The sequence below is a fragment of the Antechinus flavipes genome, chromosome 3 (genome assembly GCF_016432865.1).
Source record: "Antechinus flavipes isolate AdamAnt ecotype Samford, QLD, Australia chromosome 3, AdamAnt_v2, whole genome shotgun sequence".
Lineage (NCBI taxonomy): Eukaryota > Metazoa > Chordata > Mammalia > Dasyuromorphia > Dasyuridae > Antechinus > Antechinus flavipes.
Window position 1 is genome coordinate 531,208,514 of NC_067400.1, and position 23,827 is coordinate 531,232,340.

The window sequence follows — 23,827 nt, forward strand, 5'->3', positions numbered from 1 at the left end:
TGTCTCTTCCAAAATGGATCGGTTAGCTTTCTTTGGTTTCGAGAGCTCTTGTTGCTAGTCTTTTGCCTTTGCCAGGTTCAGCTTCTCCTCTTCTGAATCCTTCATTCTCAATCTCCTAAAAGTGTCTAGTGCTTGTCCTTTTATATGCTCTTTTAGAGGTGTGAACTCAAAAGTTGACTCCTCCTCCAAGAGTGGGATTGTGGGTTCCTGATTTGTGAATCTCCCAGACTTGTGAACTCTAATATGTGTGAACTCTCAAAGATGTAAACTTAAGAACATAAGCATTGTTTCTATCAATTCCAGTGAGTTAACACTTTGTAAGGATTCTAACAATTCTGAATTGTTTTTTTGTAAAGGGCAGGAACTTTGGAGAAATATACTTAAGGCTTAGTATGATTGATTTAATCCTACAACAAGGTATAAACTCAGTGGAATTGATAAGACAATGGTTATGTAGTTTAGCATGTGAGTTTTCTATGACTGAGTTAATCTTACAACAAGGTGTTAACTCAGTGGAATTAAGATAATGATTCTCTAGTTTACATGTACTTAGGAATTAGTTAGTTCTACAAGTTGACACCTATTCTACAAGATTAACACCTATGATGATGTACTTGTAATAGAGTATATAAGGGGTGAGAGATCTGGGAGGAAGTCAGACTGGAAAATAAAGATCCTGGTGGTGGCTGTCCTCTTTCCTTCACTTCTCCACTGAAACTAGAGGGACTCCATCTTTGACCATCCTGGTGGCTCTCCTGCCTCCTTTGCTCCTTTGCTAAGACCAAGGCTGGACTCCAGATCCTTCGGACGCTACATTTTTTTCTTTTTTATTTAAAAGGGTATCATGGGTTTTATTATACATCTAAATGGGGCCTGAGACAAAAAATGGGGGCCCCTGCTGTAATCTACTACCCATATTTTATACCTGAGAAGAAAGTTAGGCAATTTGTATAGGTCACAAAGCTCAAATAGCAGAGCTAATATTCAAATCCAGATGAAAGGATATAAGATCTTAAAACAAGTGGGAGAAGGGATATTAGAAATCATCTAGCCCAATGCTGTGATTTGACAATTAATAAAAATAAAGCTTAGAAAGGTATGATGACTTGCTTACAATCATACTCAGTCTATGTCCAAGGAAGAATTTGACAACAAAACAGTGCTCTTACTACTATATTATAAGGCATCTCACTGTAGAACATATATATAAGAATATGCTTAAGCACTTTTATTTTTTGCTTTATTTTTCTTGAGGGTTTTTTGGAGGCTAAGGGATAATATAGGGTTTTTTTGGCAACATGATTTTTATAGAAATGTTTTGCATAAGTTCACATGTGCCTTCACAATGTTGGGGATGGGAAGGAAGGAGGGGAGAGAATCTTAAACTCAGTATTAAAAACATGTTTTGCATGTAACTGGGAAAACGCTATATCTCTATATACACATACATATGTAAGAAGATATGCCCTAGAAGGAAACTAAAATACTTTTTAATCCTTTTAAAAATGTTGTAATCATTAGCAAGCAAAAACCAGAAGAATGAGGATATTTGCTTCCAAAACAATAACATCTGAGCCATATGCTTTTTCTTTTTATTACCCTCATTAAGTAAAATAAGGTCTTGCTAACTGCAAAATAATGAGCAACAGAATTATAAGTTTGATAGCTTGTCAAAGTGAATTTAAGCAGAATTTTGCTCTCAGTGAAATGGTCAGAATCTTGGATAGCCAAACCCACTTCCTCATGCCTCAGGTGAAGTTTGATATAATTCTCATTCCAATAAGTCATGCCATCTCTAAGTTGTCATACTTAGGAAGAGAATTAATGAAAATACAATCGAACCTTTCATTTATTAACTAATTGTAGTAGTGGCTAGACTAATAACAACTATACTGTTTCTTTTTTTTGACATTCAAAACTGGATTTTGCACACCTCCCCCCCATGTACAACTTGGCTATTGAATGACTTTTAGGTTTTTAAAATGTTAGTTCTATGCTCTAGACAACATGAGTCTGGATCAGTGTGAGAACAATAGCAAATATGAGTCAATTATGGAATCACAAGATAAGAGTTAGGAGGAAGTCATTTAATTCTCCCCCCCTTACAATTTTACAAGTGACTATCTAGTCTCTGCTTGAAGACCTCTCTTGAAATCCATTGCCTTCCAAGGCAGGACTATTCTATATGTGAAATAACAAGAGGAAATAATTATGTCAATAATAATATTTATTACTTATATTAGCTCTTTAGGGTTGGAAAAGTGCTTTTTGTGTCTTATTTCTTTTGACTCTTACAATAACCTGAGAAGGAAAAACAATGGGACACCAGAAGATTTATAAGAACTATAACCATTTTTAATACATCATAGATCAAGAGACTATATTCATAGGAAGAGATATTTACATTAGGTGGTTTAGGGCAAGGGGCAAAATTCATTCTTTTAGGAAACGGGGACCTAGGCTATATTTGCATAAAGTTATAAATCAACAAAAAGAACAATGTAAAGACAAATAGTTGATGTATATACTCTGTAGTATGTTACTAGCAATGAATGAATAAATGACAAAGCTATTATTTAAGCCCATATTCTGTATAAAGCATTGTGCTAAGTTCTGGGATACAAATAGAAAAAGCTACACACTCTTAACTGGAGGAGCCAACACATAAAAGAAAATTCAGATGCGGGGCAGATAGAAAAGCTTATATGTGTCAAGATTTTAGAGGCAGATCGATGGTAAGACCCCAAAATGCTTAACTCACTTAAATAGTTGATAAGAGAGAGTACCAGGACAGATGCTAAGACCTTTTGGTTCTCCATCTTATTAAAAAGAAAGGAACTCTTGATGTCCACCGGATTCAACTGTGTAGCAGGTGAGCAGCCCATGTGAGGACTAGGATCTCCTGGTCATTATCAACCTAGATAGGTTCTGGGACTCCCCAGGACTAGGGAAGGGACAAAAGGTGAAGTAAACAGTGAGGAAGTCCCCTTTGAGAGCAGCTTTTTCTATTAGCCAGCCATTGAGTCTTAGCATATGAAATGATCTTCAGGGGTAAAAAGTAATATGATATTACTAAAGACATGAAAAGGAGAAATAACAGATAGTCTGAGTAGTGCCATTGAAATATTACAAGAGAGAGAAGAAACTTTGATTATATAAAATTGAAACATTTTTTGTACAGTCAAAATTGATTAAATTAGAATAAGAAGAAAATCTGTTTCCTGGAAGTGCAAGTGAGTAGATGGGGAGGACTTTTTGCAAAAATTTCTCTAATAAATTTCTGCTATACAATATATGTAGGCACTCAATTCAAACAAATAAGGACTATTACCAATAGATAAATAATAGAAAATATATGAACAGACAGTTCTCATGAGGGGACCATTCTGGAATGCAATTTGGAACTATACCCCCAAAGTTACTAAATTATGCAAATACTTCTTGACCAACATAGGGTCTTATTCTGCATCTCTATTCTTCTAGATACATAATTCCAAGGGAGGGGACTCATATGCTAAAGGAGAAAAGAAAAGAAAGAACTAAACATTTAGTAAGCCTTTTGTGCCAAAAACTGCCATGTACTTTTACAACTATTACTTCATTTGATTCTCAATTGATTTAAGCAATATCAATATATGTAAAAACATATATATATATATATATATACACACACACACACACATATATACCTACATGATACACACTTATGTAAATATATATATAGTCATATAAAATCTACATCTAGCATGCATATTTGTGTGTGTATAACTTTTTGGTGTAGCAAACAACTGGGACTAAACAAATCATGTTATATAAATGTAATAGAATATTATTTGAGCTGAAAAAGTGACAAAAGGAACAATTTGAGAGAAAACTGAGAAGATTAGTATAAAATAAACAGTGAAGCAAGCAAAATTAAGGGAACTAGTTATACAATGAATGCAACATTGTAAAGGAAAATAATTATGAAAGATTTAAGAATTTTTGTCAATTTAGTTGACTGACCACAAGTTCAGAAGACTGATGATGGAACATACTTCCTATTCCTAAGTGGAAAGGTTAAGTGATAGTAGGTACAGAATTAGTTTTCCATTTTCAGACCCTGCCAATACAACACAAATTTATTTTGCTGATTATGTCAGGAGAGGGTGTGTGTGCATACAGAGAGAGATGGGAGAATCAAGAGAGCAGTGATAGGGATGAAAATAAGCAAGAAGCAAGAAGAATTTTAATGGAATATTTAAAAATACTTGTAAGGAAGGAGAATGAAATTTAGAAGGTGTCATGTACAGATATGGTGGTGTTGGTACCACCATATTCTATGAACATATTCAAGAAAAACAAGTTCTGTATGACAGATTCATGGTTTCATGTATGATTATGTATGATTCTCTTTTTCTGACCTTTATATTTGTAAATAATCATGTTTTTGTTAATTTTCTGATTTACAATAAACTATTTTTTTTCTTAAAGTAGTCACTGGATCATAAGACCTTAGCTTTAGAGTTAGAAATGGATCTCAGAAACCACTTAATCTAATTCTCTTATTTTTAGATGAGAAGATTATGTCCTCTTTTCACATTTTCAATATTCTCACCAAAAATAAAAAATATATGTTTTTCAGAGATAAGTAACTGCAAAAATTGTTGCAGTTGCTGCTACAGCCACTCAATTCTCCAAACATTAAATATTATTATGCACAAAGCATAGTACTGGGCTCTGAAAACAGAAAGCTAAATATAACATAGAATCATATCTCAAGAAGCAAACAATCCATTGGAGATAGGGATTAAATAGAATTCAACAGGAAAAAAAATCTTTATTTTATTGTTTTTACTATATACAATGTTGTCTTGGGTTCTCCTCAGTTCTGCTTGGTTTTGTATTATTTTATGCAAATCTCTTCATATTTTTCTAGTCAACCTGCTCATCATTTCTTATAGCACAGTTGTACTCCATCACAGTTATACACCACAACTTTACTCATTTCCCAAGTAATAGGAATACCCTCAATTTCCAGTTCTTTGCCACCACAAAAAGCACTGCTACAAAAATTTTAGAACATATTAGTTCTTCTTTTCTTTTTTTTCTGATTACCTTGGAAAACAGAATTAGTAGTGATATTGTGTGGTGAAAGGGTATACACATTATAATTCTTTGGGCATAGCTCCAAATTGCTCTCCAAAATAATTAGAACAGTTCACAGTTCCACCAAGAGTATTTTAGTGTCCCAGTTTTTCCAGGTCCAATTCAACATTTGTCATTTCCCCTTCTATCATTTTAGCCAGTCTGATCAGTGTGAAATATCTCAGAATCTTTTAATTTGAGTTTCTTTATTCAATAATGTTTTAGAAAACTTTTTATATGACTACATATATATGTATATCTTTCTAAAAGTTGCCAATTCATATCTTTTGACCATTTATCAATTAGAGAATGATTCATTTTGATAAATTTTACAGTTCTCCATATATTTGAAATAGGAGGTCTTTATCTAAGAAACTGTACATAAAATTCTACCTCCTATCAACTTTCTGCTTTCCTTTTTATCTTGACTACACTGGTTTTATTTGTACATAAACTTTTTAATTTAATGTTATCAAAATAATCCATTTTATGTCTCACAATGCTCTTGACCTCTTCTTTATTCATAGTTATTCTTCTGTATATTAATTTAGCAGGTAATGTGTTACATATTCTTCTAATTTACTTATATTTTCCTTTATGTCTAGATCCTGCATCTGTTTTGACTTTATCTTGGCAAATGTCAAGATATTTGTCTATAATTAGTTTCTGCCAGACTGCTTTCCAGTTTTCCCAACAATTTTTTTTTTTTTTACCAAATAGTGAATTTTTATCACAAAAGCTTGGATTTTGACATTTATCAAACACACAGTTACTATAATCATTTACTATTGTGTATTTACTCTCTTCCATTGATACACCATTCTAAATAATTTGGATAATTACTACCTTAAAATATAGTTTATGATCTGTCATTACTAGACCTCCTTCCTTTACATTTTTTCTTTAATTCCTGTGATATTCTTGACATTTCATTTTTCCCAAATTAATTTTATTATTTTTTCTAATTGGTTATTTTACTTATCAGAATTCTCAAGTCTAAGTTTTTATTTCTGATGTTTCTGAAAATACATTGCTCTTCTATCTGTCCTCTTTTAGACAGTGCTTTCTAGCTAGTAGACAGAAGAAAAAAACACCACGTTTAGAGTCAGAGGTAGATTCTGGCTTGACTATGTGCTGCCAGTATGACTCTAGGCTAATTGCCTGTCCTCCAAAGGGCTTATTTTCTTCTTCTATAAAAAAACTGGATTAACTGATCTCTGTTCTCTTACCCAATCATCATATATTGTACTCTTTTTTAGTAAGACAGATCAGCAGGCTTCTTCAGATCAACACATTTGGGTGGGAATTCTTGGAGAAAAAAGTACAGAAAAACCCAAGGTTATGTTTGCTGTCTCTATAGATTATCTCTCAGAATATAGAATATATCTCAGAATATCTGAAGGGACCCAATATCCTGCTCTTTTCCAAGAAATACAATGCAGTATATCCCTAAATGAAGTAAAATCAGAGTACAATGATGGAACGACTCTACTGGCCTTGTAGTCAGCAGACCCTGGTTCAAAAATTACTTCTGATTCTTCCAATCCAAAATAACTTTGTGTGTTTTATGTGTATTTTGATTGTTGTCGTTAGTTGTTGTCAATCACATCTGAGTTTTCATAACCCCTTTTGGGTCTTTTTTGGCAGAGATACTAGAAAGCTTTGCCATTTCTTTCTCTAACTCATTTTACACATGAGGAAACTGAGACAAACAGGTTGAAGTGAGTTGTTCAGGGACACACAGCTAGTATCTGAGTCCAGATCTGAACTCAGGAAAATGATTCTCCCTGAATCCAGGCCTGACACTCTATCCATTTGAGCCATCTATATATTATCTGTAATTATATGGGCATATGTTGTCTTCACCATTAGAATGTAAGGGTCGGGAATGACTTTACTTTTATTTTTGAATTTCTAGTACCTAGAAAAATGACTCCTAAGCATAAGCATTTAATAAGATGTGTTTGTTGATTGGCTGGTTTTTAAAAACTATCCTTTTTCTAATAACATTAGTATTGGATCCCTAGAGCTTATAAGAGGCCATCTAATTCAGTCTCCCCTCTCTCCCATTATAAAGTTGGGGAAACTGAGACCTAAAAAGTTTAAGTGCTTTACTCAAGATTGCATCTGAGTCAGGATTTCAAACTGGTTTCTCTGATTCTAATGCTGGAGCTCTTCCATTGCGACACATAAGAATTAATATCAAGGATGTGCTGGAGGCAGCTCAAACCAGTGGGGAAAAGTTGATGGTTAAATTTTCAGAGTGAACATTTATAATTTGGAAATTGGCAAGTGCTATAAATTAGAGGTTGATTTATTGTTTTTGTTAATAGTCTAAAGTGTGTTATGGGTAAATTTTTTTAGAGCAGTTATTAAACATCTATCAGTAAACTCCTGATTACAAAGCACATTCTTTATAAAAATGATACTTAGGTGCCTTGTAATGGTATGGAAGTGATGCTGTTTTCTAAGTCTAGGTCAGCAGAGCACCAGTTCTGGCAAGTCCAACTAAGAGAGGAAGTTTTCTTATAATGGGTGTAGGGATAGATTCCCTTCCTGTTGTCTGAGGATCATCCTAGCTAGGTTTTCAGAGGTTCCACATGAGAAAGATGATAAAAGGACATGGATTTTTCTGCTACAATTGCTCACCACTGAAGATGTGGTATCTACCTAGTGTAGACAAGACCATTGACAATCTGTGTCAATGGGTAAAATTAGATGGGAAGAAACATTTCTTCAAGGAAGTAGATAGACAATCTGCAAAGACCAGGAAGGGAGACTAGTAAAAGGCAGTTTTGCCTTCCTTCCTTTTCCTATACTACAGCTGGAAGAATGTCCTTTTACCCACAAAATTATGGATCTTTGAGGTGCCAAAGGACACTCTTCTCAACAAAATGATAGAACAGATTTTATTGGGTCCATTTAAATAATAATGGCACAGAATCTCATAGCCCTAAAGTGATCAGAGAGTTTATGAGGGTAAGAGAACTGAAAGAGAACTAGGTTTGGAGTCAGAGGACCATGGTCCAAGTTAAGTCCTAATTCATACTTGTGCCACAATGAACAAGTCACTTTCAGTTTTTTGAAATGCTATTTCCTTATTTTGAAAAAAAAGAGTTTGAAATAGATGCATCTAAGGACTTTTCTAGCTCTGAAATGTATACTGCCATAACTCTTAATTTTAACACTTTCCAATACTATACTGTTTTTTACTTTGCCTCTGTAAAATGTGTGGATATGTGGTGATGGGAAAGTGAGGAATGGAAGGGAGAGGAAGAGAAATGTTAACTCAATGATTCATAAAGTTTCTTCCAAATTTAACAATCGCTGTTTTTGTTTTTTGAGGGGATTGTTTGTTTTATACATACATGTATGTGTATATATATATATATACACACATATATGTGTGTATATGTGTGTATATATACATACATATATGTGTGTCGTGTGTGTCTGTATATGTATGTGTGTGTGTGTGTGTGTGTGTGTGTGTGTGTGTGTGTGTGTATTACAATTCTGGAAGACTCTTTTCCTTGGTGAAATCAAAATAATAAACCCAGTGAGCAATCAACTTTGGAGGAAAGGTTTGAAAGATTTACAGCCTTAGGGGGGAAAAAATATTTCTTAGCTCTTCTTAATATCTAGTGCCATCCCTCTTTCTAAGTCAAGGAAATAACCAATAAGTGCTAAAAATTATCCAGATTGCATTCAGATTTAACATTAATGGAATCATTTGAATACTAATGAAGAGGGGATCCCCAAACTCAGAAAATCCTTGAAGGAGAAAATCTTCAATTCTGCCTCAATAAGAGACTCTGCTCCATGTCTTTTTTTCTCTTAAATGAATTTAAATTTCAACTGCTTGAGGGGGGAATGATGCCGGTTGTGGTCCCTTTAACAATTGATTTATTCCTTTCTTTCTGATACCCAACCCCTCCTAGCTGATGGATTATCAATCCAGGAAGCTAGGACCTTTGATTCACAAATCCTGGTCTCTTTGAATTAATAGAAGATCCGAGCCTGTCCCATCCTCCACCGGGATCTGAGCCAACTTGGGTTCTCCCAGCCCCCATTCTAATGATCTGCTCAGGTTTCCCACCCCCCCCCCCCACCCCAAGCAAACTCAAGCCCTCACTGAAAGCCAAAAGGAGCCAACCTAGGACTCCACCCAGTGGCCCCTTTAGCTAAATCTCTCATTATAAAACAGTTAAACTGGAATCCTCTTTGCAGAGGTTCCAAACATGGCAGCCTGGCATGCCAGGGATCTCTGTCCGCTGAAATCCTGTTTCCGGTGTCCTCTTATCTCTATCTTCACCTATTTCCTTACCTAGACTTTAACCTTACTTCCAACCCCCATAATAAACCTCTTTTATCAATCTAGCTTTTTAGGCCTGTAATTCCTTTATAGGGGACTCTTTGCGCCACTTCTAGACATCATTTAACTCCATATCCTTGCACTGAACCCAAAGGGGTTGCAGGGAGCTCTATTTGACTCCCTGTACCCCGAACCTGCCACTAGACCTCAATTAAACTCTAATTTCATTCAGGTACCCCATATCATTTAGGTACCTCATCACTATCACTTTCAAATTCTCTAGGAGTAAGAAGCCTGTCTGGGTCTGGAGAAAGTAAAAGAGAAACTCCCAGCTGGATTTGGCCAGGTCAGCTGACTAACTCTGATTTCCTCTTTTGAAGCCCAAAACAGGTCATTTTTTTTTTTTTTTTACACAGATACCTGGTTTAAGTGCAGGATCCATTCATTAATTTTGAGGGATTTTTATTTGTGACTATAACATAAAAATAAAGAAAAGAGATGATCTATCTCTCTTTTTTAAAACCTAACTCACTAATTAGGAAAGAAAGTTATCCAAATTCACTGCATGCTTTATACAGAAAGTTAATTATTTTCTAATCAGCACAGGGTTGGCTATTTCTCCTTTTGGCTACTTTTCAATGAGTTATTAAAATATTCATTCAAAAGAATAAGTTTGACACTGAGAAGACTATTCCCTAGATTTTGATATAGAGGTCATGGAGTCCAAACTCTTTACCTTATAGATAAAAAAAAAAAAAAAAAAAAAAAAAAAAAAAACTGAGGCTGACAGATGGAATAATTTATCCACCATCATACAATTAGTGTCTGAAACAGGATTTGAATCCATGTGATTTGGAGGCAGGTCTTCTGCACTCTAGAACTGGCGTTCTACCCCTTATACCATATAGTTCTCTCTAAAAATCTATTTCAATAATTACCGGGAAATAAGATTTCTCAATTGAATCAGCCAGGATTGTAAAAAGGCCTAAAAACTCTACTGACTCAAATCAATTAAAGAATTTTGACAAAGTATGAAAAATTGTTGTTTTTAATCAACTTATATGTCCCAGAAACAGGCAACTATGTGGTACAATGGATAGAGTGCTGGGACTGGAGTCAGTAAGACTCATCTTCCTAAGTTCAAAGCTCATCTCAGACATTTACTGTATAAACCTGGTCAAGTCACTAAACCCCGTTTATCTCAGTTTCCTCGCCTGTAAAGTGAACTAGAGAAGGAAATGGCAAATCACTTCAGCATCTTTGACAAGAAAACTACAAATGGAGTTATGAAAAAGTCAGAAATGAACGAAAGTCCTAAAAAAGCCATTGAATTCAATGGAGTAGTATTGGGAAGGAATTATATTTATGTTAATTGAGGAGGCAGCTTTGAAAAAATAGCCAAGCAAATTTGGAGCCCAAGGATTTGGTTGACTGGCAGCAGAGAGGAAGGAATGAAGAACTAGAAATTAGTAATATTTAACTGAAAGGAAAAAGAAGAAAGAAAAAATAAGAATAAGCCAGGGCAAATATGGAAGAAGTTAAGAATATTTTGGAACAAAAGACTATGGTTTTACCTACCTCTTCAAGGACTAAAATAACAAGAAAAGTTCTCTTTCCCAAATTTCCTCTCCTTGTGTCTATCTATCAACAGATATGGTACTATGCTCACTTCTTTACCTGACTGTTCTCTGGCAAGTTGAATGTTTCTTCAACAATAAAGGCACCAGAATATAGCTAGCAACAAACATAAACATAAATTAAGGCAGAGAACCAAACCTCTGCTTATGTGTTCCATCCAGTGACACACATCTCCTTGCTACTTCACAAATAAGACACTCCATATTTCAGCTCTGGATATTTTTGCTGGCTGTCTTCTATGCTTGCAATGCATTTTCCTCTCCTCCCCACCTCCTAGCTTCCCTGGATTTCTTCAAGTCTTAATTAAAATCCCACCTTTTACAGAAAGTCTTTCCCAGCTCTTCTTAATATCTAGTGCCATCCCTCTTTCTAATTATTTCCCGTTTTTCCTAGTTTGCTGGTTGTCTCCATTATTATATTGTGAGTTCCTTAAAGGCATGGACTGCCTTTAGCATTTCTTTGTATTCTGAGCATATAATAGATGCTTAATAAATCCTCACTGAATGATTGACAGATGTGAATTTTCCTAAGTAGGGGTTCTGAGTGATTGTCATTGTATTTCACTCTTTTGTTTAATATAGGAGCATAGAAGTAGTAGAGCATGGAATCATGTAAATGTGAAGGTTCATTATGTTGCCTTTAGGGTTGACATGCTGGTTATGGTAGTATAGTGTGGCTGATTTAATGTTCAGAGACAAAGTGGCTAATATTACCATGTTATAAATTTGGCAATACAATTAAATGGGCTAAGTAGTGCACCAAAGTATATGATATACTAGACTTAAAATCAAGAAGACATGGATTCAATTAATGCTTAATGTACTGCCTTGAAGAAGTTACTTTCAGAGGTTCAGTTTCCTTTCCATTAGAGTAGGAATACTACTCACAAACACCTACCTCATAGAACACTTAGAGAAGCGAATGAGATGGTACATATAAAATATTTTAAACCTTCCCCATTAAACTCCTTGGGAACATGGATGCTTCCTTTTTTGTTTGTTTTTATATTACCAGTGCTTCTTACAGCTCCTGGAACATAGTAGGCACTTAATAGATGCTCATTGATTTGTTGATTGATTAAACTGCTGTATAACACAACTATTAGGATGAACAGTAACAGAGAAGTAAATTTTTCTTTAATGGCCAGAAATGAGTCCAAATCACAGTACATCTCTGACTTTGTTCCATTTCCACTTGAAAACAGAAAGTCCTTCCAGTCAAGAAAGCTCACTTGGTGTTTCCATGCCAACTGATTGGAAAGGACACCAGTTGGCTTAGTCATGATGAGTTACAGGTAAAGAGGACAGTGTGGATAAAAGACCAGGGTCAAACTGGGGAAGCCAGGCTAGAAGTTCTGTGTGAGTGAATATTTTCTATTTTGTAGTCTAATCTGGAGACTGGACAAAGGATATGGCAGGGAAACTAAAGCAGAGGAAGCCTGATTGAATTTTTGGTCTTTTGTGAGGCTTCTGAAGTTCTCTACTAGCCCTTTCTAAACCATTTGGCAAAAAACATATAGACTCTATTAATGTTTTACACAATCACAATTCAATTAAGAGAATTTTAAGCAATTCATTTCTGATTTGTATGAATCAAAATATTATCATGAGTTCTTTATGTCCAAGAAATCTCCATAGTCTTTTCAATCTATTTTTTTCTTTTTTTTTAAATAGCTTTTTATTTACAAATTATATGTATGGATAATTTTACAGCATTGACAATTACCAAACCTTTTGTTCCAATTTCCCCCTTCTTTCCCCCTACCTCCACCCCTAGATGGCAGGATAACCAGTATATGTTAAATATATTAAAGTATAAATTAGATACATTATAAGTATACATGACCAAATCATTATTTTGCTGTACAAAAAGAGTCGGACTCTGAAATATTGTACAATTAGCCTGTGAAGTCAATCTATTTTTTTCAAAGTCTCTTCTCTTTTGGTTGTTAAATTGGTGTTTTTTCTTCACAAGCTACCATATCAGAGCAACCTACTTCAAGATTGTGTCTAAATTCTGAACAAATTAATTTTGAATGGGATCCATATTGAAAGCTTCATAAACATTCTTATGTATGCCATGTGCTATCTATCTACAGATGTATATTATATCTTTATTATTGCCCACATATCTGTGATTCTCCAGAATGGAGCTGGTGCACAAGACAAAGAACAAATATTGTTGTTTGATGAATGAGTCAAAAAAAGTTTAAAGCACAAAAGAAAAAAAAAATAAGGTCAGTCTACCTCTAAAGGTCTTAATTTGATTTTTCTATTGTGGAGGGAGTCAGGATACTGACTGGGAATCAAGAGATGGAAAGCTGGAGAGAAGAGTTCCATTGGTAGGGCTCCCTACACACTGAAGAAGTTTCTGTTTACAAGGCATCATGACTAAACCTGCCATGGAGATAGTTGCTTAGTCATCAGCTATGTGAAAAAAGATTAACTTGAGTTATGAACTGATGGTGTCGAAGGATTAAAAATGGAGGGTTCTAGAACCTACAAAAATTTAGCACTAATGAGATCCAAGTTGAGTATGGAATTTCAATCTTTAATGAGACCATGATATCCCCTAAAAGACAAAATCTGAAAAAGATCCAGCCGTTCTAAACCTTGAGATTAGGAAAGTGATGATTTTCTGTAGGATGCCCAAGACTACCATGTTCACTTCTGGGTGCCTCATTTTAAGGAAGATGATGACAACTTGAAGCGTTTCCAAAAGAGGGGAACCAATATGGCAAGGGGGTTGAAGGCATTGCCATATGGGATGTGACTGGACCAACTGGGGCTTTTAAGTTCAGGGAAGGGAGGATTTGAAGGAGGAGAACGTAATAGTTGCCTTTATATATCTGGAGGATTGCTACAAGGAGTAGGGATTAGATTTGTTCGGCCTGACCTCCAGAATGCTCCCCCTCTTTGACATTCTTTTCTACCTAGCTTCCTGAAGACTCAGCTCAAGCACTACCTTCTCCAAGAAGCCCTTCCTGTTTCCCTGCAACTTCTAGAGTGCCCCCTCCATTACCTGAGGTTAGCATATATTACATATATTATATATGATCATTTTATATATGTCTCCTCCATTAGAACATAAGAAGCTTGAAAGCAGGGAATTATTTATTTCACTTTTGATTTTGTATCTTCAGCATGATACACAGTGTTTGGCACATGGCAAGTATTTAATAGATATTTGTTGCCTAAATGAATGACTGAAGTAATAGATTTAGGCTGAACATAAAAAAATAATTCCTAGTAATTAGAATTACCTAAAAATGGAACAAATTGCCTTAGGATGAACGATCTCATTTCTTAGAAGAGTTGTAAGTATCCTACAGAGAAGGTATACGGATTGTATTTAAATATGATTGTCAGTACAAATTCATTTATGCTGTGATTGTATAATCTATCTCATTTTTCTAGAGTCCATTTTGGTTCATGATTTGTTCTATCATGGTGCACAGCCTTCTGTGTCTCTATATCAACTCAATACAACCAATTCTGTGTTGGAAACTGAAACTAGGTTGGGGCTGAAATTGAAATATTGTAATAACCTTTTAAGGATAAATGACTGCTAGTTGAATGCAAGCTTTTTGAAGGCAGAGATAATTAATTTTCATATCTCCACTCTTGATGCATATGGGATTCTTTGAATATTGTATGTGGTTAATAAATATTTGTTAAATGACTCCAATGTCTTCAGAATTTCCTTTGAGCCTTCTTCAAACTTCTCCTTCCTCCTCTATATAGATAAATATAATCAAATCCTAGTAATAATTTTAAAAAATTATTTTGGAAATTCGACCTTCCGATTTACCTGAGCTAGAAATACAGCAGCCATTCACAGGCAGGATCCCACTCTTGACTGGCAAAGAAGCTTTGATATACTCCATTCTTCGAACCTGGATCAGTATGTTTCTTCTTAGAGAATCTTGTGGCCCTCTACTTACCTATTTAGTGGTGGGATCACTGTAGATACCCAGTTGGTTTAGCATGCTTCAGCACCCCAGCAGTAGCAGGGATTGTAAACATATGCCTCTATGCCTGGATATGTCTGTGATTCTAAGTCAGGAGGATCAGACAAAGAAGGTCTAATACTTTTGTATATTCTCAAATACATAGCTACAACCATCTAGTGCTGATTGTGCTTCTATATACAGAAAAACAGACATTTAGGTCTTGGAAAAATCTTGGTGATCATTTATAACCTCTCTTATTTTATAGGATTACACAAGACACTTAAAGGTAAAGCTAGGTCTTGAAATTTTCCTTTATCTAAAATAACAACTATTGTCCTACAAAAAAGCTGTTCCAAATTAACCTGGGGGTGGAAAGAAAATTATTCTGACGGAATTTCATTTTTAAAATTATGGAATTGAGGCAGCTTGGTGGTACAGTGGATAGAGTACTGGACCTGAAGTCAGGAAAATCTGAATTCAAAACTAGATTCAAATACTGACCAATGTGACATTGGACAAGTCACTTAATTCCACTGCATCCAAAAAAAACCCCAAACACAATCATGGAATTAATTTTTCTAAAAAGTTATGTAAGAAATTAAATGATATAATGAAGACAGTGATGGAGTTGGAGTCAGAAAGCCCTGCTTTCGGATCCTGCTTCTAAGTGTGTGATTCTGGATAAGACACCTTAGATTCATCTTGGGAACTGTCAGTACCAAATGAGACAATACTTTCAAAGGTTTTTAGAAAATTTAAGGAGCTATATAAATATTATCTAGTATTATTTTGGCAACTTGTATGTGTAATACATAGGGTTCCAGACTTGGGGTAAAGAGGATCTTAGTTCAACACCTCCTGAGAAACTTAATGATTGGGATTTTAGGCAAATCAACCTTGCTGAGCAATTTCTTCATCTGGAAAGTGAGGATAATATCAGAATTTTTCTCATAGGATTGCAGTGAGGATTATATGAGGTAATGTATATAAAATGCTTTCCAGTCTTTTAAGCATGATGTAAATGTTAACTATTATTATAGCTATGCTAAACATTTGGCAATCTTGGGTATCCAGAAGTTGTTTACTCCTAAATTTGTTTCTTCCAATACATTATGTGAAAAATGCACTTATTTGTCTTAAATAGTTGAGAAATGAGGCATTTTAGTTGTAAATTCAGATTACCTCAGAATTATCATATAACTGATACATAGATCAATTTTCAAAAAAAAATATAAAAGAACATAGGGTAAATGCAAGTGAGTTTCTAGGGCCAGTTAAGGTAGTGACTCAGCAGAGACCCAACAGTGAACTGGTGGAGAGATAGAAACATAAATTCTAAGAAAGAAAATTGACATTTATAGGTTTAGAATTAAATCATAATACCTCTCCTCCACTCACCCATCCTAGTACTGTGACCACTACCTAGAGGGAGCTTCCTCATTTCCATTTCTTTTTCAACCTCTCCCATTGGCTATGATAAATCTCTTAATCTTCAAGGACATCTGATTATTTGTGTTTACCAGATTTTTAAGTAAGAATGTTTTGCAGGATGGAAAAAACAATGAAGATCTGTAAGATCTAGCACTGTAAGTGGCAAGCATTTTTATTGATTTCACTCTCATTGCCATTAGGTGGGGTACTGAATGGAGGGCCATGTCCTAGAATCCAAAAAAAACTAACCTCAGACACTAGGTGTTTGATGTTAGCCAAATCACTTAACCCCGTTTGCCTCAGTTTCCACATGTGTAGAATGAGCTGGAGAAGGAAATGGAAAACCACTTCAATATCTTTGCCAAGAAACCCCCAAATGGGGTCACAAAGGGTTGGACACATTACTGAATATTGATAGTTTCATCTTGTAAGATTAAGCTATTATTCTAATTAGCTGAGAGCTTTTTGATTATGTGTTGCTATTCAGCTCTTCCAGTTGGGTGTAATCTGTACATCTGACTACATGTTGTAAATGGCTTCATACAAGTCAGTGATATTAAAAAAAATTAAATAGCAAAAAAAATCAAGGGTTGGTTCAATTTGGTTGAATTCCACAAGCATTTATTGTCTTCTGTTTGTAAGCATTCAGCATGAAGAGATTAAAAATTTTATGGCCTTAAGTGGAGTACATTCTATTGAAGGGGAAAAAAGTCTCTCCATACACACACAGATATATGTACATACTTATATACATATACATATTTATATGTGAACATTTCTATGTATGTATATTTACATATGTGTGCAGGTATATGTATATGAAATCATATAAAGTAATTGTGGGTCAGAGAAGAACACAGGTAACTAGAGACATGAGAAGAGGCCTTTTGGTACAAAAGGTACCTACAAAAGGCCTCTTCTCATGACAACATGGTATTCTGTGAGGTTGAGATTGCATTATACACATGTGAGAAAGCCCAAGTAAAGGCATGGAGAAGGGAGAGTTTTGTGTATGAAAAATAATCAAAAGTTTGGTTTGGCTGGAAAGTAGAGTAATGGAGGAAGGATGAGCAGAATTCAGAGAAGGAGTACAGAAAAACCAGTCTGGCAATATAGGCTGAAGCTAGATTGTGAAATGTTTGCAATGCATTTAAAAAATGCAAAAAAAAAGGAGTCTGGGGAACTCAAGGGATCTAGAGATGAAAATCTTTTTCATAAAAATAAAATGTTTTAATTTCTAATTTTTAAATTTAAATTAATTTAAATATTGATTAATATAGCTTGAATTAAAAAATACAGGGGATTTGCAATCAAGAATGCAAAAAGGTCATTAGATCTAAAAGTTTGAGAAAGGACATAGATGATCAATTTTCAAAGAACTGAAATATAATTACAATTGTCCTAGAGGGAATGAGAAATCAGTAAAAATCGAATAGGGTAGAGTCATATTTACCTCCATTGAATTCTCTCACTGCCTTAAAATTTAAACAATGTGGCCAACTCAAGTTTCAATTACTCTTGATAGATATTGCTGAATCTAGAGTTATTCAGCCCAATTTCTTCTGCAGAGGGGTGGAATTGCAATGAGAGAGAAAATGAGAGGATGTTAGGAGCTCATCCAACGCCCTTGGAGAGCAATTAGGAAAAGCCATCAAATATTAGAGATGTTAACTAAAGGAGGATAATGTCAAAACTAGAGTTATTCCAATTGGTTTCTATCTAGCTAATCCTACTGAGATTTTTATACTTTTTCAGTGTGGAAAAATAAAAAGGAAAAGGAGAGGTGAAGGGAGAATGAAGGGGGAAAGAAGGAAAAGATGAGAAGGAAAAAAAAGGGAGAGAGGAGGGAGTAGGGGACATCAATTAATCAACATTTATTAAGGGACTACTATATGCCAGACACTGTGTTAAATTTAGGGATACAAAAAGAGGAAAAAGGCAGATCCAACTCTCTTTGAAGTTTCATTAGGAGGCATTTTGTGTCCTTAGGGTTTGAAGTCTGTTCTTCCCTCTCTCCATAATAATTATCTATGATTGGAATTCTTTTTTTTTTGCTCATTTTAAAGGTAGAGATCTGCTTCTAGAGCAAAGGGGGAGATTGTCCTGAGTTTTCTTCAGGGAGACAGGGGCTTTATACTGCTCTGGGACTGATGCTGCCAGGAGATCCAGCCCTCAAGAAATTTACAATCTAATGGGGAGATGATGAAAATAAATATGCTGAATAAGTAGGAAATAACTAAAGAGAGAAGGCATTAGAATTGGGTGGTTGGGAAAAGACTTTCTTTAGAAAACAGGAATTCAGTTGAGACTTAAAGGAAACCAGATCAGCCAGGAGATGGAGGTGATGGGGAAGAGAATCCCAGACACAGGGATAGAGTATCTTGTTTATGAAATATCCTGGAGTCACTGCATCAAGGATTATGTGGAAGGAAGTAAAGTATAAAACCTATCTAAATAAGGTAGGAGGGGGCTAGATTATATAGAGCTTTAATGACAAACGGAAGATTTTGTATTTGATTTTGGAGGCTATATTGAGCCATCAGATAGTGATCACATGATCTGACCTGAGTGTTAGGGAAATCACTCTGATGGTCGAGTGGAAGATTAATTGGAGTGGGGAAAGATGTAAGGTGGATAGACCAGCAGGCTTTCTTACTAGCCCAGGTGATGGTGGTCTGTACTAGGTGGTGGCAATGGTAGAGATGAGAAGGGGACATATTCCAGAGATGTTGTAAAAGTGACTGGCAAGCCTTGGTGACCAACTAAATTTGGGAAGAGAAAGATAGTGAGGTATCTAAGAGAATACAGAAAGAATAAATAAATAGAAAGAAAAGGAACCTGATTTAAATCAAACAATGATATCACTGAAAGACAAAATCAGAAGACCTAAGTTTAAATTCTAATTCTAATGCTGTGGCCTTGGACAAGGCAGTGCACCTTTATGAGCCTGTTTTTCTCATTTGTAAAATGAAAACTGAGCTGCACGGTGCCTTCAAACTACAGTATTCTGTAATGCTCTCTCTGTCTCTCTCTGTCTCTCTGTCTCTCTGTCTCTCTGTCTCTCTGTCTCTCTCTCTCTCTCTCTCTTTGTGTGTGTGTGTCTCTGTTTCTCTGCCTCTTTCTGTCTCTTTCTGTGCCTCATTTCTGTCTGTTTCTGCCTCTGTGTCTCTCTTTGTCTCTATCTCTCTCTGTGTGTAGAAAGGTGGAGACAGAGGAATATAAAGAGAGAGAGAGAAAGGAAAGGAAAGGAGTGTGAGAGGGGGGTAGAGAGAGACTGAAAAAAAGGAGAGAGAATGAAAATACTTTTGGAAGAAAAATAACTTCCTAAACTACCCTGTGGGTGCTAAAAAGGCAGCAAAAATGATAATAGCTATCTTTTAAAAGAAGTACTTAAAATCCTAGAAAACAGTTTATTTAGTCAGGAGGATGACTCAGAGTGGGCCATTGAAAGGTAGATGCAAATGGAAATGGAGAAATTTTCTCACATACATAGAAGGATAAACAAAAATGATTTATGCTAAATAGACAGAACTACCTACCTACATACTCACATACATACATGTGTGTATATGCATAGGTATATTTAATAATCTACACACACATAAATGTGGTTAATTTGTCTCAAGACTACACATACATATATACACACACATCTCAGGCAATTTTTGATGCTAACTGGAAGCTTTTTACTCCTGGCATACTGGGACTGTGGAAAGAAAAATGTATTTGGTGTCAGAGGACTTGAGTTTGAATGTTGGCAATGTTATTTATTGCCTGTGTAAATTTACACAAAACAATTTCTACTTCCCTTGGTTTCCTTATCTGTAAAATGAAGTGATTAGAGCTGATGATCTCTGAAGCCTTTTTCATCTCTAAATCCTTTGAAATGGGTTATTTATAACTTCAATTTTATGTGGTTACATTTATTTTGATGTTTTAGAAGAAGATCTAAAGCTTTATAATGCATCATTTAATTTCAACCCATATAGCACTTAATTTTTATGCTTCTTTTTTATACTATTTTATTTTTCTAAATACATGAAAAGAATTTAGAATATTCATTTTTGCAAAACCTTGTGTTCCAAAATATTCCTCACTCCCTAAGACAGCAAGCAATCTGATATAGGTTTAACTTGTAATTCTTCTAAACATATTTTTACGTAAGTAAATAGCATTTAAATACTTGCATGCATCACCCTGCCTGGAATATTGTTGGGATGTGCATTTTAACTGTACATTAGAACAAGATTTTATACTGTTTTACATATATAGAGATGAGGTGGTTTGCAAAGTTTAACAATCAGCTCCAAAAAATGCAGGAAATACTTCTACTTTTAATCTGCATTACTAACATATTCTCTATAATTTTCTTCTCTGTCAACAAAGTCATAAATCAAGATGATATGCATTATTTGCTGATTTCTGAGATGCAAATGCCCACACTGAAAGTTTAACAATCATGTCTTGCCATTGGTTACATATCTGTTGAATTATTATGCAGTGTTAAAATTCTATTTGCCTTCATCTCTCATGTACAGCCATGGATGTGCAGCAGAGATAGGCTCCACCATGTACAGACCTGCTTGATGTAATCAGAACTTTCTAAGGAGGAGTGGTTAGAATGTCAGAATTAATTAGTATGCACATTACAGGGACAAAGTTCACTTTTGTGTAACTAAATTCCAACCAAATCTAAATTCAATAAGGGTGAATTTAGCACTACACTAATCTTAAACAGATGAACCACTGGAAATACAATACCACTACATTAAGGAAGACCATAGACCAGCACTTTTTAAAGTGGGGCTCCCTGACCTTTGGGAGTTCAAACAAAACTCTTTGAAGGAATCCCTAAGACATTTTCAGAGGGCCCTGAAGCCCTTTCAGGGGGTCTGTGAAGTTAAAACTATTTTCATAATAAAATAATAATGTTTGTTTATTGAAATACTCTCTTTTCCAATTACATATTTGTGTGAGATTGAATTTCCTTTATATATATTTAACCAAAACAACATATCACAAATTATTAAATGTAGAAGCAGGTATGAGATTCCAAATATCTTCTATTAAGTGAGACATTAAAGAGGTTCACAAAAATATATAAAATAATACTACTTTTCTTGATAAATTTAACTTAAAATAGTTTTCAAAGAAAGTATGTTATTCTGAGATACCACTACATACCTGTCAGATTGGCTAAGATGACAGGAAAAAATAATGATGAATGTTGGAGGGGATGCGGGAAAACTGGGACACTAATGCATTGTTGGTGGAGTTGTGAACGAATCCAACCATTCTGGAGAGCAATCTGGAATTATGCCCAAAAAGTTATCAAACTGTGCATACTCTTTGATCCAGCAGTGTTTCTATTGGGCTTATATCCCAAAGAAATACTAAAGAAGGGAAAGGGACCTGTATGTGCCAAAATGTTTGTAGCAGCCCTGTTTGTAGTGGCTAGAAACTGGAAAATGAATGGATGCCCATCAATTGGAGAATGACTGGGTAAATTGTAGTATATGAATGTTATGGAATATTATTGTTCTGTAAGAAATGACCAGCAGGATCATGAACTGATGCTAAGTGAAATGAGCAGAACCAGGAGATCATTATACACTTCCACAACGATATTGTATGAGGACATATTTTGATGGAAGTGGATTTCTTTGACAAAGAGACCTAACTGAGTTTCAATTGATAAATGACGGACAGAAGCAGCTACACCCAAAGAAAGAACACTGGGAAACGAATGTGAACTATCTGCATTTTTGTTTTTCTTCCCGGGTTATTTATACCTTCTGAATCCAATTCTCCCTCTGCAACAAGAGAACTGTTCGGTTCTGCAAATATATATTGTATCTAGGATATACTGGAACATATCCAACATATAAAGGACTACTTGCCATCTAGGGGAGGGGGTGGAGGGAGGGAGGGAAAAAAAATCGGAACAGAAACGAGTGTCAATATAAAGTAATTATTAAATAAAAATTAAAAAAAAAGGATAAGAAAAAAAAAGAAAGTATGTTATTTATTCAATGGATTTCTAATTGTTTTTTAAAAATGAATTAATGTTTTGAAGTTTATGTGTAGAAAGCCACAGATAGTGGGGAACACTTTAGTCCAGTAAAAGGAACCCTGCTGACAGTGTCTGGTTTGGCTCTCCATCTCCCTCTAAGGGCTATTGGCCTTTCTGAGAAGTCAAGGGATAGTGACAACCTCTGTTGTAAAAAAACAGAGTTATACCAAGTGGCAAAGAGACATTTACACACAATAGCAAGTTGTTTATGTGGTCCTGCATATACAATATATAGTTGTCACATACACAGTGTGCTATGGTTATATAAGGGTATTAGGGTATATAAAGCTGAGAGAATTTGGAATAAACGGACTCCATGTTTGACTATCCATGTGAGTTCCACCTCTTCACTCCTATTCTAAGATTAAGTACTAGGGTTGTACTGAAATTTTCCAGAGAGCTAGTCCGAAAATTACATTATCAGTATTTCTAGTATGATAAATATTCATACATATACCCTATATAACCAAAAGCTATTTGGAATTATCAATATTTTTAAGAGTACAAAATGGTCCAGAGACCAAAATGTTTGAGAATTGCTATTACAGACTACATAGGAATAGAGAAAAGGACCAGAACTGTGACTTCACTGATACTGGGAACTCCCATATGAGAAAACTTCCTTAATGAATTCAGATCAGCACCTTATTTACAACTTATCTTAGATATAAAATGAAAGAATATTTGTAAGAATGCTTGGAATATAGTAGGTGTTAAACACCTTTCCTTCCTCCCTCTCTCCCTTCTTCCTTTCCTCCCCCTTTTTTCCCCTCCCCTTCCTTCTTTTCTCCTTTTCTCTTCTTTCTCCCTCTTTCCCTTCCCCCTTTCCTCCTCTCTTCCCCTTTTCTTCCTGATCCCTCTTTTCTTCCTTCCTCCTTCCCTCAGCCCTCCCTCCATGTCTTCCTCCCTCCTTATCTTTCTTCTTTCTTTCCCAGGTCATGTGTGTGTGTGTGTGTGTGTGTGTGTATGTGTATTAGTAACTCTTTATTGAGTTGCCATTCAAAACTAAGTGCATTTGGGATTTATACAATTTCAGGAGCTGCTGCAGTGTGTTCAAATAGCTAACAATTCCATCTGAAATAATTACTAATATCAAATTAAGCAGAGTTCATAGGAAAGCTAGTATAATTAATAATAACAATTATTATTAATGGCTAATTTAATTAATAATAATAACCAATATTTACATGGCACTTACTATGTGAAAGGTACTATGTTAAGTGTCTTAAAAAAAAGAAGTACTTGCAATGTCTCTTCCCATTGCAGCAAGTTTTCAGGATTCCTACTCTAC

General features: G+C 35.1%; 1 protein-coding gene across 16 annotated transcripts in view; it reads right to left on the reverse strand.

Annotated features, from left to right (window-relative positions):
• DLG2 (discs large MAGUK scaffold protein 2) overlaps positions 1-23,827 on the reverse strand; it is a 2,591,935-nt gene that overhangs the window by 173,047 nt on the left and 2,395,061 nt on the right. The window lies entirely within an intron of this gene.